Here is a 12,721-nt window from a genome sequence, read left to right on the forward strand (position 1 = left end):
TCAGACTAGTGTCCTGAAGATAGAGGGTCTGGGCCTACCGGAAACCAAGACTGATCATAAAGCTAGAATAATCACCATAAGTGAATAAATGGAAATCCTTGCCATATCAGGTGAAAACAAAGCTAGAAATTCTGAAAATCTACAGAATCATACCAAGAAGTGAGGAACAAAATCAGAGGATTCATAGTACACACCTGCTTCTCTGGGGCAATGAATTGAGCCTTCAAATGGCTGAAAGAGTAAATGCATTGAGCCACAAATGGCCTAGAAAACTTGGGCCCCAGAGAAGTGACCTCAAGAATGACAACTTTTCTGGAACAGAAGGAGGTATAAGGTACAATCAACACAGGAATAAGTGCTAATCCTGGCAGCAAAGAGTCCTAAATGAGCTAAGTGTTCATAGGAGCTGATTGGCACAAGGCCACACAACCAACCAACCAGCAAGAGAAGAAACAGATAGGGTGATGGGAGTGAAGAAGGAAAAGTAAATGTCACCGGTCTAATTTGCATATGTGATAATGAATCTTGATTTGCATGTGTCCATTTGGGCCTCTATAACAACTTGCCATAGACTGAGTGGCTTACAAACAATAGACATTTATTTCTCACAGTTCTGGAAGCTAGAAGTCTAAGAGCAGGGTGCCAAAATGGTAGGTTCTGGTGAGAGGCCTCTTCCAGGTTTCAGACTGCCAACTTCTTTCTGTACCCTGACATAGTGGAAGGGACAAGGACTATTCCAGTGTCTCTTTATAAGTTCACTAACCCCATTCCCAAAAGCCCCACCTCCTAATACCATCAGCTTGAGGGTGAGGATTTCAACACATAAATTTTGGAGGGTCATAAACATTCAGATCATAGCATACGAATATAAAATTTCTGCAATATTCACATTATTCCCATTCCCTGAGTGATTCTATCCACATTCACAGTTTTGATTACCCACTGGATGCTGAAAATTCCCAAATCTATATGTCAAGCCCTTCTCTATCTCTGATTTTCTAACTTCTTCATCCAACTATCTATAGGATATTTCCAGCCAAATGTCTCTCAGTCATACCATATTTAGTATTTCTGTAACTGATCTCCTTGTATGTCATCATACCCATGTCCAAATGCTACTTATATCAGTTTGGATCCTCCAAGAAATAGAGGCCACATTGAGACTAGAGGTGCAAGAGATCTGGAGGGAGAAACACTGTGAAGGACAAGAGCTACAGTAGCCAGAGACCCTTCAGACCAAAATGTGGATCTGATGCCTGTGAAAGCACAGGGTGGGGGCAGAGCTGGGTAGGAATAGCCTGATACTGCACTGCAGTTCTCAGAGTCCTGGCCAGAACAATGGGAAATCTTTGAGCAAAACTGCCCATGAATAATCCCATACCAGGCAGGAATGGCCTGACTCTAGGGCTACTATCATGATCAGACATTACTCATAGCAGCTCGGGAATCCCTTGTAATGGTGGATCCAAAGGCACTATAGTGGAGGCTGTCAGTCACTACATTCTCTGCCACAGGTACTCATGAAAGGGTACAGAGGTGGCACATCAGCACTGCCCTCACATTCGTCATTATCTCTCATTTGGCGGTACCATCATCCTTCCAATTTATCCACATTAGTAACCCAGCAGTCATCCTTAACTCTTTTTCTCTACTTCCACCTAAATCCATTAAATTACATTTATTTTATTAAATTTATCAAGGCCCTCTTTTCCTCCCATCTCCTACTCCAACTGTCCCTGCTCAAGCCTCATCCCCTCCCAACTGCTCTACTAACTCCCTGACTCATCTTGCTTTCCTCAAATCCACCCTACACATAAGATCTGGCAGAGAGATCCATGTGCTTAAAACCAAATCCTGCTATGGCTCCCCACTTCCAACATAAATATATTTATGCTTTTACAGACAGGTGTGAGGCCCCACTGCATATCACTCTTGCCTTTCTTTCCAGTGTGATGTCTGCCTGTTTTTCCGTGACCCAGTAACACTGAATGCTGTGTTACCACTCTCATGTGTTAGCTCTCATTTTCCCTTCTGCCTAGTGTTCCCTTCTCATCTTCCTATCCCTGACTCATTCTTAGGAGTATTAATTCTTTAAGATTCAGCTCAGACATTACCCAATTTAGGAAACTGCTGCCCCCCACCATCACACTTGGTCATATGTATACTCTCTGTGCTAACATAAAACTCTGTGTGCATTCTAGATTACATTTTAAGTGTTCACATCTCACTTCTCTAAGAGGCTGTTTCTTCATGGCATAATTTTATTCATCCTGATTGTCCCCACATTCAGAAAAGTAACTGGTACATAGGCCAATAATCAAGAAATCTGGTTAAACAATTATTGAGAGGAGAAAGAGAAGGGAACAAACAAAAAAGACTATTGGATACCGAGTCTGTGTCAAGTACTATAAATATTTACCACCTTTAATTCTTACAACAAGCCTGTAAAGTTAGATGCTATGTCTTTAAAGACCAGGAAATTGCAGGTCTGAGAGGTCAAATAAGGTTCTGTGCTTAAAACCCAGTTATTTGACTCCAAAGCCATTTTGCCACGCTGTCCCTCTTCATGGTCCATTTGAATTTCACTGAGTAAATCGCCTGGTATAGAAAACTCTGATTATACTCAACACCACGAGAGGCCACACTGAGAAAAGCAGGGGCTTTAGAGATAGTCAGACCTGGTTTTCCACCTACCAGCTGTGGGTATTAGGCAAATTCTATAAACTTTCTGAAGTTCAGTTGTTTTTCTGTTTAAAAAAAGAAAATGCATATCAATACCTACTACACAGAAATCTTTGTAAGGATTAGAAAGAACAGATACATATGACCTAGCATGATGCCTGGTGAAGATTAAACATTTAATAGTCAGCAGTGGGCCAGGCATGGTGGCCCACACCTGTAATCCCAGCACTTTTGGAGGCCAAGGTGGATGGATCACCTGAGGTGGGGGATTCAAGAACAGCCTCACCAACACGGAGAAACCCTGTCGTCTCTACTAAAAATACAAAATTAGCTGGACATGGTGCCATGTGCCTGTAATCTCAGCTACTCCAGAGGCTGAGGCAGGAGAATTGCTTCAACCCAGGAGGCAGAGGTTGTGGAGAGCAGAGATCATGCCACTGCACTCCAGCCTAGGCAACAAGAGTAAAACTCCATCTCAAAAAAGTTAGCAGTGGTAGAATGAATTATTTCATCCAGACACAGCAAAGATACTCACAATTAGAGAAATGACCCATTGCATGATAGTCCTGCCCTGTCCGCTCCTCAGAAAGTCGTGGTAAGAAAGGATTACAAACAGTAAGTCAACAGAGAGGAAGCGAATGTTTAAAAAGAAAGATTTTTATAACCATGAATGGGGTGTCCTAGTCTGCTTTGGCTGCTGTAACAAAATATGAGAGACTAGGTGCCTTAAACAACAGAAATATGTTTTCTCACAGTTATAGAGACTGGGAACTCCAAGATCAGGGTGGCAGCATTGTGGGTTTTGATTAAGGGCTCTTTCACTGGCTTGCAGATGATCAACTTTTTGCTGTTTCCTTACACGGTGAAAAAGAAAAATCTTTTTTTCTTCTTCTTATAAAATCACCTATCCTAGCAAGTTAGGAACACTCCACCTTTATTATCTCATTTAACCTTGGTTACTTAAAAGCCCACCTTTAAAAACAGTAGTCACATTGGTGGTTAGAGTTTCAACATATGAATTTGGGGTTGGGGAACATAATTCAGTCCATTGCATAAGGTAATTAAGTCTTGCAAAATTAGTAAAGGTACAACTTAAAATGACTTTCTGAAGAAAAATGTATTCTTAGGTATATTAGACAACTCAAACAATCAAACAATTTTCTCTTCTGTGTATGTCTACCACAGGAAAAGCATCTTTCGAAAAATCTTGAGAAGGTATTATTTGATATTTGGAGGCACCAAAAATGCTGTAACATGGAAGAATTCTGTTGACTGTTTTTTATTTACATCATAAACTAAAAATTATTTTGACTGGGTTATCTGTGTATTGCCTAGAAGTATAAGGCTTGGAACAATGTCTTGTTTCTTGATGCCTCTTCCTTCTTGCAGCAGTCAGTTGTACTGTGAAAATGCAAAGTCTTTCAGCAGTCTGTCAAGGTGGCTGATAAACTCAGAATTCTTGCTATACCCCATTTGTTTTTTATTACTCTATCATTTGTTCTGTTGGGCAAAGAATTTGAAGCTAACTTATACCTCATCTTAATCTAAATCTTGACATCTTCAAAATTTTACCAGATCTTTCAGAGCAATTTAAAATCAATTTGAAGGCAAGTCCACACTGAAAAAGCAAATCTTGGCCTGCTTAATTATTCAGTGACGGTTAAACAATGGGAAGGTGATGAAAAGGCAAGCCAAGAATGAAGACGATTTGTGCATGTGCAAGGGTACTTGTAATGCTCTGTTCCATCGCAGAGCTAAAGTAGGAATCTGGATCTTTCGGTGAAAATTTCTAACTATTTCTGTCATTTAGTTAATAAGATTCTAAATAAATTATCTGCATCTTTGTTACACCTTAAGAAGATGGGTTATGGGTAATTAAAATTTTGGAAATAGTTGACCTACTGTTGTTTTTGTGTATATAAGATATATAGGATTATTTATCCTGAAGTCTTACCGAAAGTATCAAAAAACTAACCTGTTCCACAATGCTTCAATTTAAAATAATTATTGCCCATGTAAATAACATTTTCCAGGTAAAGAATTTCAAAATATTTGCTAAAGTAAGATGTGGTGATAGCATGTTCTCTATGGCTCACCCTGGTCCAATTTGTGCTATCTGGACAGAAGTTGTCATTGGTAGTCAAAATGACATGACAAAAGTGTTGCTCACCATTTAAGAGTTGAGCGGTTCTTCTATTTATATATTTTGGTGGACAGCAATTGTTTTCGAGCTTGACTTGCTACCTTGCAATTAGACAAATAATACATAGCATCTGTAAGATAAGACAGCATTTTGTTCAAATACAAGACAAGATTTTTTCTTGAAATTGATAGGTATTTCTAAGTCACAGCAAAAACTGTTTCAGAACTGACTACCCAGTAGGCATCAAAAGCTTAAAAACCAGTCATCTATCCATTGATTAAGTCACATTTCTGAGACCGATTGATTTATGGACACCAACTAATTTTTAGCCATTCTCCAGAGCTGTATCAGATTCAGATATGGTACTCTACTGTTCCCTCAGCAAACAATGGTATCTTTCTGATCATGCCATTCACATTTTCATTAGCTCCAGATAAAAATGTTCTTTATTAGATGGAAGACCCACACTGCCTATAAATGGCACATTCGGATGACAAAAATGAGATCTGACTTACTGGACTATATCTATCTTTAATAATATTAAAGGGAGGTTATGCTTTCCAGTTAAATTATTTTCTTATAATAGATTTCAATGAAAATTGAGGACACAGAATAGTACATTTCCCAAGAAAATAGCATTATCAAACATAAGCAAGAAAAATAAAACAGTTACTACTGAATAGAAATCTGTATTTATGTAGTCTAATTATGGCATAGTATTTACAGCAATAAAAGAAGGCTCACTAATGACTGCCATCACCAGTCTTCCTGCTGAAAACATAAATTTTTTAATTTCTACAGCACACAATCTGAATTTTTGTATCTCCCCAAAATTCGTATGTTGAAATCCTAGAGATGCTGATATTAAAAAATGGAGTGTTTCAGATGTTGATTAAGACATGAGGGTAGAGACCTCATGAATGAAATTAGAAATTTTATAAAAGAGGCCCCAAAGAGATGCCTCATCCTTTCCACCATATGAGGACATAGCTAAAAGGCACCATCTATGAGGAATGAGCCTTCGCCAGACACCAGATCTGTAGACACCTTGATTTTAGACTTCCCCACCTCAGAAGTGTAAGAAATAAATGGTTTTTGTTTATAAGCCACCCAATCTATGATATTCTATTACAGCAGTTCAAACAGACTAAGGCATTTAGGTAGGATCCTCTTATCATTGAGTTATATACAGTCATAAACACAATTCATCATGATGTAAAAGTCCAAGGTGCCTTAACATAAGCAAGACAGAATGTCATGGCATGTTAAACTCTTCATTTTGAGACACAATGGTCAATATTAAAACATCAGTTTAATTATATCTAGGCAATAGCGAAATATTTTCATCTTTTTCAGGTGAGATTTTATCCATAAACAGAAAAGATTTTTAATTAAACCAAACCTAAAGCAGTATTTGAGAATGAAGTAATGTTAATAATATGTCAGTGATTTTATCTGTTGTCTTTACATAATGTTATAGATGGTCAACATTTGCAACTGCACTGCTTTTGTTTGTACAAAAGACTGATTTCAATGTATACTTATTTATGTTCCTTTTAAGAGTGGTTGTCATTAAGTTATTGTAATAAAATCTTATGATCATAAATTTTCTGCAGAAATTGTATTTTTTACAGAGTATGGTTGACTTGGAAGTTGTTTCGTAACTCGGTACTAATCAATATCCCACAATATAAAGAAATAAGTATAAAGCCTCAATTCCCAGATTGTATTCAGTTTATGTAACAACAAACTTAACAATAAATACATTTAGAAAGCTGCTTGAAAAGAAAAATATTTTTAGCAAAGTGAAATGGGTTGGAATTATGCCAGGGTACAGAGAAGTACAACATAACCCACCCAGAGACTTACATGCAAGGGTACATTTGAGATGCAAAAAATCTTTCACAGCTGCCTTCAAAGTATCATCTGTAACATGGATCCCCTTCAATCTAAAAGAAATATTTGGAGCACTGAGCAATGTAAAAGTAGACAACAGCAATATTATATCATGTGCCATGCAAACAGCATGTTGGGACAAAGACACGGTACGCCCCGTTAATTCAGTGAATAAAAACCCAGAAACTTGAGTGGGCACCATTAGTCAAACAACTGCCAATGAAAATGCCTTGCAGACACTTCTTTGTCCCCTCTCTTTTGTCTGTGGGGATGGCTAACTTTGTTTTATATCTAATAAAAGTTCCATCTCAACTGAAAGGTTAAAAAGAAATTCCAACTATAGAAAGCACTGTGCTAGCCTCTTAGGAAAATTAAAAGAAATATAAAATGTAGTCCCTGACTTCAAAAAAGTTAATAATAGGAAAGAGATTTCATTCACAGTGGGACTCACAAGTGTAGAACTAGTAAGAATCTTCAAAAGTTTAAGTCTCTGGGCCAGAGGCTCTCAAATATGACTGTACACTGGAATCATCTGCAGAGCTCCAAAAAGTACTGAGGCCTGGGCCCCATGTCCAGACATCCTGATTAATTTGTCTGGTAAGGTAGGGATTTTTAAAGTTCCCCCAGGTTATTTTACTACTCAGACAACTATAACAATTGTTCTAGGTTCTTGGATTGTATCAGTGATCTCTTGAACTGTGGGTAACTGTGCCCCCAGGGGCTATCTGATAATGAGTAGAATCGTATTTGGTTGTCACAACTAAATGTCAGAAATGCTGGCATCTATTGGGTAGAGGTCAAAAATCCTGGTAAACATTCTACAACACTCAGGACAGCCTCCACGAAAAAGAATTCTCAGGCCAGAAATGTCAATGGAGCCCAAGTTGAAAAGCCCTGATTCATTCATTCAAGAAATATGAGCCAAAGCCAGACTTCATGCCAGACATTGCTAGGTACTAGAAATCCAGAAATAAAGGACACAACCTGTGTCCTCCAGAATCGCTATCCACAAGCAAGGACAATGAAGCAAACCACAAAGGACCATACAGTATGGCAAGAATGAGCTAATGTTCATCACAGAGGAATATGAAACAGCAAAAGCAGTGCCTAAGCTTGTCAGAGGGCAAAGGAAGGCTTCCCACAGGAGGGCACACTCAATCAACAACAGCTGTCAGCAATGGCTGTGGGGATGACTGATGATCTCAGACTTTCTGGGTTCAAATCCTAACTTCAAAAAATTCGTTACAGACCCCCACTGAACCTCAGTGTTCTCCTCTTTAAAATCCAGAAAATAATAGTACTTATTTCAGAATGGGAATGAGGTGTGTTAATACACGTAAAGAACTTAGAATGGTGCCCAAGACACAGTAAGTACTTAAAACTTCAGCTATCATTATTGTGGTTATTATTACATTTTTATTGAAGGAGTATAGAAGCAGTTAAGTACAGAAGACAGTTACAGGCAAAGTGAATAGTGTAAGGCTGGTTGCCTTGCTGGGAGTTTGGACACGCCCATCTCCCGCCCCACTTGAAAATTTACATTATCAGAATATGTCAATCATCTAGCTCCACCTTGGAAATCCCCTCTACATTTGGCACCTAGCCCGCCTTGGAAATCCCCTCTGCACTCAGCACTTAGCCCGCTCACCAGAAGTCCCACCTACCTACCAATAGCAGCTCACCCCATCCACATACTGTTTCTCCAAATCCAATCGAATGCCTTCACTCCCTATAAAACCCCACTCCTGAGAGGAACCAGCGTGACTTCCCTGGCCCCTCTCCCTGAGACCACAGAACCTCGCCCAGGAGCTGAATAAATTGGCATCTAATTTTCTTGTGCTGGCCTCAGTTTCCTCGTTTTTTAACTCGGCAATAAACCTTCAGAGAATAAACTTGACAAATAGTAGATGCAAAAATTGAAGCAATGCTATTTTTAGAGAACTACACAGAATTCACTATTGCTAATCATAACAAATAAGCTGGAACTTAATGAGAATGGGAGATGAAGAGGTTGAAAAGAATCATTGATTGGCTGCAGAAGCTCCCAAATTGTCACCCTTCCCTGTATCCCTATCCTTTGCTTTATTGCTTTGTAGTTCCTCCCATCTAAAGTCTATTTCCCTATTACTCCTGCATCTGAGCTTTCTTTTTTTTTAATATATATTTTTATTTGTTTTCCCCCTCCCTTTTTTTTAAATGGTATTTTAGGTTCTGGGGTACAGGTGCAGATCATGCAGGGTTGTTGCATAGCTACATACATGGCAAGGTGGTTTGCTGCCTCCATTCATCCATCATCTATATTTCATATTTCTCCCCACATTATCCCTCTCCACCCTTCCCACCCCCCACTGTCCTTCCCCTAGCCCCCCCCAACTGACCCCAGTGTGTGATACTTCCCTCCATGTGTCCATGTTCTCATTGTTCAATACCCGCCTGTGAGTGAGAACATGTGGTGTTTGATTTTCTGTTCTTGTGTCAGTTTGCTGAGAATGATGGTTTCCAGATTCATCCATGTCCCTGCAAAGGACATAAACTCATCGTTTTTTTTATGGCTGCATAGTATTCCATGGTATATATGTGCCACATTTTCTTTGTCCAGTCTATCATCGATGGGCATCTGGGTTGGTTCCAGGTCTTTGCTGTTGTAAACAGTGCCATGATGAACATGCATGGGCTTGTGTCTTTATAGTAGAACAATTTCTAATCCGTTGGGTATATACACAGTAATGGGACTGCTGGGTCAAATGGAATTTCTATTTCTAGGTCCTTGAGGAATCACCACACTGTCTTCCACAATGGTTGAACTAATTTACACTCCCACCAAGAGTGTAATGCATTCCTATTTCTCCACATCCTCTCCTGCATCTGTTGTCTCCAGATTTTTAAATGATGGCCTTTCTAATTGGTGTGAGATGATACTTACTTTGGCCGGTGGAATCCAGCAGAAGCAACAGTCTGCCAGAACCAATACTAGGTCTCAAGAGGCTTGTGCACTTCCACTCCCTCTCCCAGAGCCAGAATCAACAGCCAGAGAACATGTCCTGATCGCTGGATAAGGAGACTCATGGCCTAGTCACTCCATCACCACAGCCAAGAGCCTGCCACCCTGCTAGCTGACCACAGATGTATGAGAGGACCAAGTGAGGCCAGCAAAACCTGAGTGACATCAGCAAAAATCCCCAAGTGACCTGTAGACTCATAAAGAAAACATGCTTATTGTTTTAAGGCACTGAGTTGCAGGGTTGTTTGTTATGCAGCATTCTTGCTGCAATAGACAACTGATACAGAAACATTCATTATAATAAGATATATCACATGCCATGCTGCAGAGTTTGAACTTTCATATTGAAGCTAATGAAGAGTCATTGAATGACTTAGCAGAAGACATTTATGAACAGTTTTAAGAAAAGTTATTCTGGCAGCAATGTGACAGAGGGATCATAAGGGGGCAAACCTGGAGTTGTAACTGTAGAGATGAAAAGAACCAGACATCAGAATAGCTACTGGCTATCTTTACTCAGTAACAGAGTTGAGAGCTATGAAAAGTTATCCAACTTTTGATGGAAAAAAATAGGTTTTACGAGTTAAATTCTGTAAGTATGATACTGATATCCTCCACTGCATAATTCCAAAAGATTAAATTCTCTAGGATTACTTTATACCAAATTAACCTTTCTTTTAACAGAATTAATAAAATGGCAAAATCATAGCTGATGACATAGACACAGTATATCTTAATTGAAGCTGAGGTCAGATGGCCATCTTTTGAAGTGGTATGGAAAAACTTCGACGAATTAGGAAACAACTCTAAATTCCATTTCAACACTTTTTTCTAGGGTTCTATTTGGAAGAGATATTTGAAACTGTAGTGCACTCATTTTTCATAATAGCCTACCACCACTGCTATCACCAAATTTAGAAGACTACCTTTGTTTTCTAAAACAAGCAAGAAACAAATTGCAGAAACTAATCTAAAAGCCTTACCCACATACACCCATACAAAACACTATATGATATATACAAATTTAACAAGCACCTCATTGTTTACATTTTACAGAAAAGGCAGGAAATATGAATCCCAAGGTTTCTAGTGAACAAATTAGAATAGAAAACAGAACTAAGGTCTTCCGTATGACCTCTTATTTTTTATTTATTTATTTATTTTAATTTATTTATTTATTTTTGAGATGGAGTTTCGCTCTTGTTACCCAGGCTGGAGTGCAATGGTGCGATCTCGGCTCACGCAACCTCTGCCTCCTGGGTTCAGGCAATTCTCCTGCCTCAGCCTCCTGAGTAGCTGAGATTACAGGCATGCACCACCATGCCCAGCTAATTTTTGTATTTTTAGTAGAGACGGGGTTTCACCATGTTGACCAGGATGGTCTCGATCTCTTGACCTCATGATCCACCCGCCTCAGCCTCCCAAAGTGCGACTTTTTATTTTTTTAGACAGTCTTACTCTAGTTGCTCACACTGGAGTGCAATGGCGTGATCTTGGCTTGCTGCAATCTCCGCCTTCCAGGTTCAAGCAATTCTCCTACCTCAGCCTCCGAAGTAGCTGGGATTACAAGTGCACACCACCATGCCTGGTTAATTTTTGTATTTTTAGTAGAAACGGGGTTTAACCGTATTAGCCAGGCTGGTTTTAAAACTCCTGACCTCAGGTGATCTGCCTACCTCGGCCTCCCAAAGAGCTGAGATTACAGGCGTGAGCCACTGCTCCCGGAACTGTATGATTTTTTTTTTTTTTTTATACACCAAATAATCTACGCCTGCCTCTTGCTTCAATACACTAAGTCACAGTATTCTTTTAGTTTTAGGATAGAATCATTTAACTTTTATCCACATTGTAATGACTATTTTTGAGCCCTTTTTGTTCCCAGATCTTTTTATTTCTCTTTCCTACCCAGGCCAATTCTCATTTTAATCTCTTTAGAGTTTTCCCCTTCTTGTTTCTCCTGCCTTTCTGCTTCTCAAGCTTATTCAAAATGTGAATCTCCTTCTTTTCCTATCCAATTCCCAAACCTAACATTCAAAGCGAGTTTCTACATGGAAAACTAACCTCAGACATCTGAGTGCCTTTAAAATTTCAGTACGCAATCAGAAATAATTTTCCACACATTTGGTCTGTTTCAGTGCTTTGAAAACGATTGCAATAAATCTGTGAATTATCTAGAACGTCCTTTTTTTTTCAGGCCATGGTTTCTTTTATTACTTTCAAAGTCCTGGATAATTTACTGCTCACCCCCTTTCAACTACCTTCATTTCTCTCATGGTAGCAGGTGACACAAGCTGTACAGATAATACAACACACACTTCCATCATGGGGAATAAGCCCTTTTCTGTAAAGCTTCTCATGAATTAATCTTTTCTAAAGGGTAAGGGTTTTTTCATTTTTCAAAATAAAAATTTATAAAGAATTATGGATTACATTGTCTTCAAAGTATTTCCTACCCTTGCTCTCCTTAAAGTTTATAGCTAAAAATAAAATATATTCAACATCTTCAAGACTCAGAAATGTTCTTTGCCAGTTACTAATACAGTAATCAACCTTATTAACAGCTACTGAAGATGATTAAAATAACACAGAGGTAAAGATCTATAATGTAACAAATGTAGAATATAGTGTAGTTATTACATGCCTTTATTTTTAAAGCTTATTACAAAATGAAAACTTGAAAGTAAATATGTGTTGTCATATATTCACAATACAGAGAGAAGTGAAAAAAAGATCAAGAAGGCAAATGACACTAGTAACATGTTACTAATTATTTTTCTAGTATTTTTCAAGAAATACATTTACATAACTGTGCCATATATCCACTTTATAACTTTATGTAAAATTATAGCTTAAGTATTGCCCCATTTGGAGTGTAATTTTATTAAAACAACATATACTGAGTATTTACAGCATGCCAAGTTTTCAGCCAGATTCACAGAAGTAGCTTCATTTAATCATCACCATTACCTTTAAGGTAATTATCAGACTGTCCTAATTTT

At 38.5% G+C, this 12,721-nt stretch overlaps 1 protein-coding gene; it reads right to left on the reverse strand.

Annotated features, from left to right (window-relative positions):
* The window catches only part of LOC101052147 (ADP-ribosylation factor-like protein 2), an 889,888-nt gene that overhangs the window by 500,885 nt on the left and 376,282 nt on the right, over positions 1-12,721 (reverse strand).

The sequence above is a fragment of the Saimiri boliviensis genome, chromosome 2 (assembly GCF_048565385.1).
Source record: "Saimiri boliviensis isolate mSaiBol1 chromosome 2, mSaiBol1.pri, whole genome shotgun sequence".
Taxonomy (NCBI): Eukaryota; Metazoa; Chordata; class Mammalia; order Primates; family Cebidae; genus Saimiri; species Saimiri boliviensis.